General features: G+C 45.4%; 1 protein-coding gene across 1 annotated transcript in view; it reads left to right on the top strand.

The window, feature by feature from the left end:
• Positions 1-1,114: 1,114 nt before the first annotated feature.
• The window catches only part of LOC111145330 (chromosome unknown C10orf76 homolog), a 182,045-nt gene continuing 177,159 nt past the window's right edge, over positions 1,115-6,000 (top strand). Inside the window, exon 1 of the mRNA XM_022500169.1 lies at positions 1,115-1,153. The gene's annotated coding sequence lies outside the window, so the exon portion shown is untranslated. The remainder of the gene's footprint in view (positions 1,154-6,000) is intronic.

Below are 6,000 nucleotides of genomic sequence, written 5' to 3'. Positions count from 1 at the left end.
TAGGTTCAAGACCCACATTTGGTGTAGAGATTACTTTTTTTCAAGATTTTATTTATTTATTTGTCAGAGAGAGAGAGAGAGAATGCGAGGGAACAAGCAGGGGGAGCGACAAGCAGAGGTAGTAGCAGGCTCCCTCCAGAGCAAGGAGGTAGTAGCAGGCTCCCTCCTGAGCAAAGAGCCAGATGCGGGACTCCATCCCAAGACCCTGGGATCCTGACCTAAGCCAAAGGCAGACACTTACCCGACTGAGCTACCCAGGCGTCTCTGGTGTAGAGATTACTTAAAAAATAAAATCTTGGGGGGAAAAAAAAATCTTGGGGGAAAAAAAAGGATTGAATGACTTTATTCATTCATATACACATGCAGGTGTGCAGACCTTGCACGTGCTCACACCAACACGCGCACACACACACACACACACTGCCCAGCCCTTTTTTAATCTTCCATTTTGCATAGAGAAAACTAAGACAGGGAAGTTACCTGCCCAGTTAACACATGGTATACTTTACACATAGTAGGCACACAGTAGGTATTTGTTGAATGGATCTGATTCCTATTTTTCATTTACAAAGTTGCAATAAACATCCTGGAACATACACTTTTTTTTTTTTTTTTTAAATAAGTGGGCTCACCACCCAGCGTGGAGCCCAATGCGGAGCCTGAACTCAGGACACAGAGATCAGACCTGAGGTGAGACCAAGTGTCAAGGTTAACTCTCGGAGCCACCCAGGTGCCCCATGGAACATATACATTTTTATTCCTATACGTGGAATTGCCGAATTCAGAGTCCGCTGTATTTAAAAGGTGTATATGTATAATTCTCCTATATTTTAAAAAACTGCTATTGCGACTTTCATTCAGGAGACCCTCAATAGATGCTTCTTTTTCTAAAGTCTTTCTCGCGGTGCATTTCGGGAATTGTAGTCCTTGTGATGCTTGCTGGGAACCGCGTTCTGAGCCAGCCTCAGGAAACCGGCGCGGACGTACCTATCACCCAGCGGGCTTTAGGACCCGGCAGGGCACCGTGGGTCGGGGGAAGGGTCGGCGGAGGTAGGGAGCGCGTCCGTGAGCCCGAGGAGCGGCGGCGTCGGTGGCGTCGGGAGCGAGTGGGCCCAGGAGCGGCGAGGGTGGTGGAGGAGGAGCCCAGGGCTCGGTAAGCGGCGCCGGCCCGGGCGGGTCCCGGAACCTGGCTAACCCCTGCAGCTCCTGCGGGTTAGGCCTTGGCCCCGAGGCAGCTCTAGGGGCGGGGCCTACGCTCGTCTAGGGGACGACGGTGGTGACGCGGGGGGGGGGGGGGGGGGGGGGGGGGAGAGGGAGGGCCCGAGGACAGCTGGTAAGGCGGGCTGAGGCTGCGTGCGGCTGGGAGGCTGGGCCCGGGCGGTGAAGCGGAGCTAGAAGCGTTTTGCTCCTCCAGGGGCTGGTCTTTCCGACCTTCCGGTACCTGTCGCGGCCTTCCCGCTCCTCGCCGGGCTCTCCTGGCGGCGGAGATGCTGACCTTTGACCCCAGCATGGGGCTGCTCCCGACGCCTCAAGCAGTCTCCAGAGCTTCTTTACCCCAGGTTGTCGCCGCTCCTGGGAGGCCTTCTGCCCAGTCCAGCCTGACCCTAGAGTGAGGGAGGGCTTTGGGCAGGATCTCTCAGAAGGGTTAGAGGCAGGCTGGGCCGGTCTTTTGAAGTCTTTCAATTGTCCTGGAAGGGCCCTCAGCCTGCCGCTCTTTTAATTCTCTGACCGCTGGGCTTTAGCCCACCCTATACACAGAATCAGTGAAGCTGCTGTTTTCTCGGGGTTACTTGGAGCGAGCCCGGGAAACATACTTGTTCCCAGGCAGGTGTGGGGAAGAAATAAGAAGAGAACAAGCTGGTTCCCTGGGGAAGGAGCATAGGCTATCAGAGGCCGAGGAGTTCTGCCTCTTGGGGACCGGGGGAGTAGGAACTTGGGCCAGACTGGGAAAATGTTATCTGGATCTTCATACCCTCCCTAGTTCTTTCTTTCCAGCAGAAGTTTTGAGCTTAGTGAGAACGGTTTCTTTGCTATTGTCAGCCCTCAGTGACTTTGTAAACCAGAACGACTATGGTTTGTGTCCCTGTCCTTAGCCCAAGTTAATTGGGTGTTTCTTAGACTGGATCAGTCTGCACAGTTTTCCTATGTGGAAGCTTTTGGGATAGCAGATCAATCAGTCTTAGAGGAAGGTGGATCCTTCTTGTTACGATTGTAAAGGGGGAATTTCCATCCTTAGTGATTAGGTGAGTCTTTAAGACTTCTTCATTGTATGTTTAGGCATTATAATTCATTCATTTGTTCAACATTTGCATGATTAAAAAAAAACCTTGAAAACTGAAAGCATTTATGAACGTTGGAATCGCACATAGAGTTAAGTTCAAAAATCCATAAAATTTGGAGAAAATAGCCAAATCACAAACAGGTCCAGGATATATGAAGGTGAACTGTTTATTCAACACACATTTATTGAATATGTACTATGTAACTGGCACTGGGGTTAGAAATACGAGTATCTTTTCTCAACGACATCAGAGAAATGTATTCATATGAAAATTGTAGTGCTGTGTGTTACCTATCCATATAAAGGCGTTTATACAGTGTGAAGGGAATATTGCCATATGTGGGAGAGTCAGAGATATTTTTGCAGGGAGGAGATACTTGAGTTGGGTTTTGAAGGATGAGTAGGAGCTTGTACAAATAAGTTGAGCACAGCATGCACAAAGGGATGGTAAAAGTGTGAAGAGAAAAAATAATGTGATGTTTAAGTCTCAAAAATTTGTCCCAAACAGGATGTGTGGTGGGGAAATTGCCAGGAGGTAAGACTGAAAAGAGATTAGGGAGCCATTGGAGTTTTTTATGTTAGGGAGTGACAGAAGTGTGGATTAAAGTAATGAGAAATGAAGCAGTGAGACTAATTAGAGTTGTTGCAGTTGACTGAGAGTCTGAATTAAGGGTGCAGTGGAAATGAGGAGGAGGGGAATGGATTTTAGAAGTCTTTCTGAGATGGATGCAGCATGACTTAGTGACGAGGGAGAGAGAGTAGGCTAAGGTTTCTAATTTTTTTTTTTTTAAAGATTTTATTTATTTATTTGACAGACAGAGATCACAAGTAGGCAGAGAGGCAGGCAGAGGGAGAGGGAGGGAAGCAGGCTCCCTGCTGAGCAGAGAGCCCCTATGCGGGACTGGATCCCAGGATGCTGAGATCATGACCTGACTACAAGACACACTGACTATATTAATCCACTGAGCCACCCAGGCACCCCTAAGGTTTCTAATTTGAGAGATTGGGTGAATGGGAATTTCATTGACCAGGATATGGATTAGAAAAATTAGAGCAGGGGCACCTTGGTGGCTCAGTGGGTTAAGCCTCTACCTTTGCCTTAGGTCATGATCTCAGAGTCCTGGGATTGAGCCCCACATCCGACTCTGCTCAGCGGGGAGCCGGCTTCCTCTTTCTCTGCCTGCCTCTCTGCCTACTTGTGATCTCTGTCAAATAAATAAATAAAATCTTAAAAAATGTATATAAAAAAAATTAGATCGGGGTGCCACGGTGGCTCAGTGGGTTAAGCCTCTACCTTCGGCTTAGGTAATGATCTCAGGGTCCTGGGATCGAGCCCCGCATCGGGCTCTCTGCTCAGCCGAGAGCCTGCTTCCCCCTCTCTCTCTGCTCAGCCGAGAGCCTTCTTCCCCCTCTCTCTCTGCCTCCCTCTCTGTGATCTCTCTCTGTCAAATAAATAAATAAAATCTTAGGAAAAAAAATTAGAGCAGATTTTTAAGGGCTCGAGAGACTATGGAAATAGGTATAAGGGAGATAGTCTGCTATGCTGAGATCAAGTTGCTTGTGAGGTGTGCACGCGGAGATATTACTAGGCAGCTGGAAGTAAGGAGGCCTGGTGAGCTTAATATGGTGGGAATAGCTCTGAGTAAGTGAAGGCAAATATGAAAAATCCTGGGAAAAATAATGTTTGTTTTGTTTGTTTTTAAGGAAGAATCAGAATATGTACTTCTGAACAATGAACTTCTCAAGGCAGGGACCATAACTTAGTAATTTTGGGGCCCCTTTTTACCTTGTACTGTGGCTGTGCTATTATAAAGTCTGATAAATGTTAGTTTGTAAGGTTGCAGTTACCTTTTGGGCTTTCTTTAAGAAGATTATGGGAGTCTGTCTTAGAAATTTCATTTTATACTTAGGTGGTATTCATGAGGCTTGTATGGTTCAACAGGAAAGGAAATGAAGAAGCTATGAGTGACATTTGCTACTTGAGGAAGTTCAGGGCTTGAACAGGAGATAGACAGTATTAATTTAAAGGAGGCTCCTGCTCATTGAGAAGAGGATCTTACAATGAATTCTCATTTTCGGAGATGTCAGAAAAATGTGATTTTCAATCAAAGTTGCCTGAAATTCTGTCAATTTGGAGTTGGTTCCTCCTTATGAAGGTGCAAGTGCATTCCATCTTGTATAAAATAATTTGAAAGGGAAGCTGAGGTAGACATGTTTATTTAAACCTCTTCAGCTGTATTATTAGTTAGTGCAAGTAGGCAGACTCAGTAGATTCTGTTGGGACTGGCTTGAATTCTCTTCTGTGAAGCTACTTCATCTCTAGTAGATGAAGACGATGGCTGATACCCTAGGGTAAGGATTGGGAAATTCCTGGTTTTGGCCATTTACTGCTTAGTCTTGGGAAAGTCCCTGAATTACTTCCACTTTCAAGTATAGGCTAAACACCCACTCTGAGTTGAGCCCTTTTCAGAGGACATGTAAGATGAGGATGCTGCCCCATAGTGGCTCATGTACCTGCTGAACCAGGCTGGTTCTGTCCGTAATTAGAAAATAGAAATGGTGCTTGTCAGACGGTGCCCTGAGTTGACCGACTTTTCTTGGATAAAGTGGGAAAGTTGATATTATGGCTATCAGTTTGGAATTTCCACAGAATTTTAACTGAATATGGATTTTATTTTATTTATTTATTTATTTATTTATTTTTTTAATTTTTTATTTTTTTTTAAGATTTTATTTATTTATTTGACAGACAGAGATCACAAGTAGGCAGAGAGGCAGGCAGAGAGAGAGAGGAGGAAGCAGGCTCCCTGCGGAGCAGAGAGCCCAATGTGGGACTCGATCCCAGAACCCTGAGATCATGACCTGAGCCGAAGGCAGAGGCTTAACCCACTGAGCCACCCAGGCGCCCTGAATATGGATTTTAAATATTTTGTAGGTCAACACCTGATTTTTTGCACTAATGGGATATTCTGATAGGGAGAAGAGCTACCAGAGAGAAAGGTTTGTGGCTGTTTTACTTTGGGCAAAGTGAAATCCTCGTTGTAAAGTCATGGTAATAGTACCTACTTTATCTGTTGTTGTAAAGATTAAATACAGTATATTTAAAGCATTTAAAGAACAGTGCCAATAGTGAATATTCAGTAATGTTATTTATTATATAGCACCTTGTTTGGGAGGCTGTGCTTGGAGGAATGAGTGATGAATTCTATCTCCAGAACTTAAAAAAAGAAAAGTGATAGCATAAGAGGATTGTGGCCTATCCATAAAGGGAATTCAAAGAGGTGGCTTCATGAGTGCAGGCCTCATTCTGTTCTCATTTCAGAGATAGAGACTGGAGTACCTAGCTAAAAATCCATTAAAATGGAAAGACGTTATATGCTTGTTTTAGAACCAGTGTGTGGGGTGGAATTGGTGGAACCTGGGTCCCTATGAGAGAAGCTTTTGTCAAGGAATCATGTGAAACAGTAGGATGTGAATCCAGCAAGTAACCTAAATCCTTGGACCTTCAGAAAGGAAGAGGCATATTAGGAACTAGTTTGAGAAGTTAAGGGCTAGGGTTTGGAAATAGAAACACTCTGCCTTCTCTTAAATGCTTATAGTGCTCGTATTTACCTCCAGGGAGTGTATATATGCCTTGCAGAAGAACTTAGGGAGCAGATAACTTCTGCCTAAGAATTTTACACACATACACACAGACACAGACACACACACACACACAT

This window comes from Enhydra lutris, unplaced genomic scaffold, assembly GCF_002288905.1.
Source record: "Enhydra lutris kenyoni isolate GAN:26980312 unplaced genomic scaffold, ASM228890v2 scaffoldscaffold12, whole genome shotgun sequence".
In the NCBI taxonomy this organism is placed as follows: Eukaryota; Metazoa; Chordata; class Mammalia; order Carnivora; family Mustelidae; genus Enhydra; species Enhydra lutris.
The sequence above is the reverse complement of the archived record's forward strand: the minus strand, read 5'-3'. Positions and strand labels throughout refer to the sequence as shown.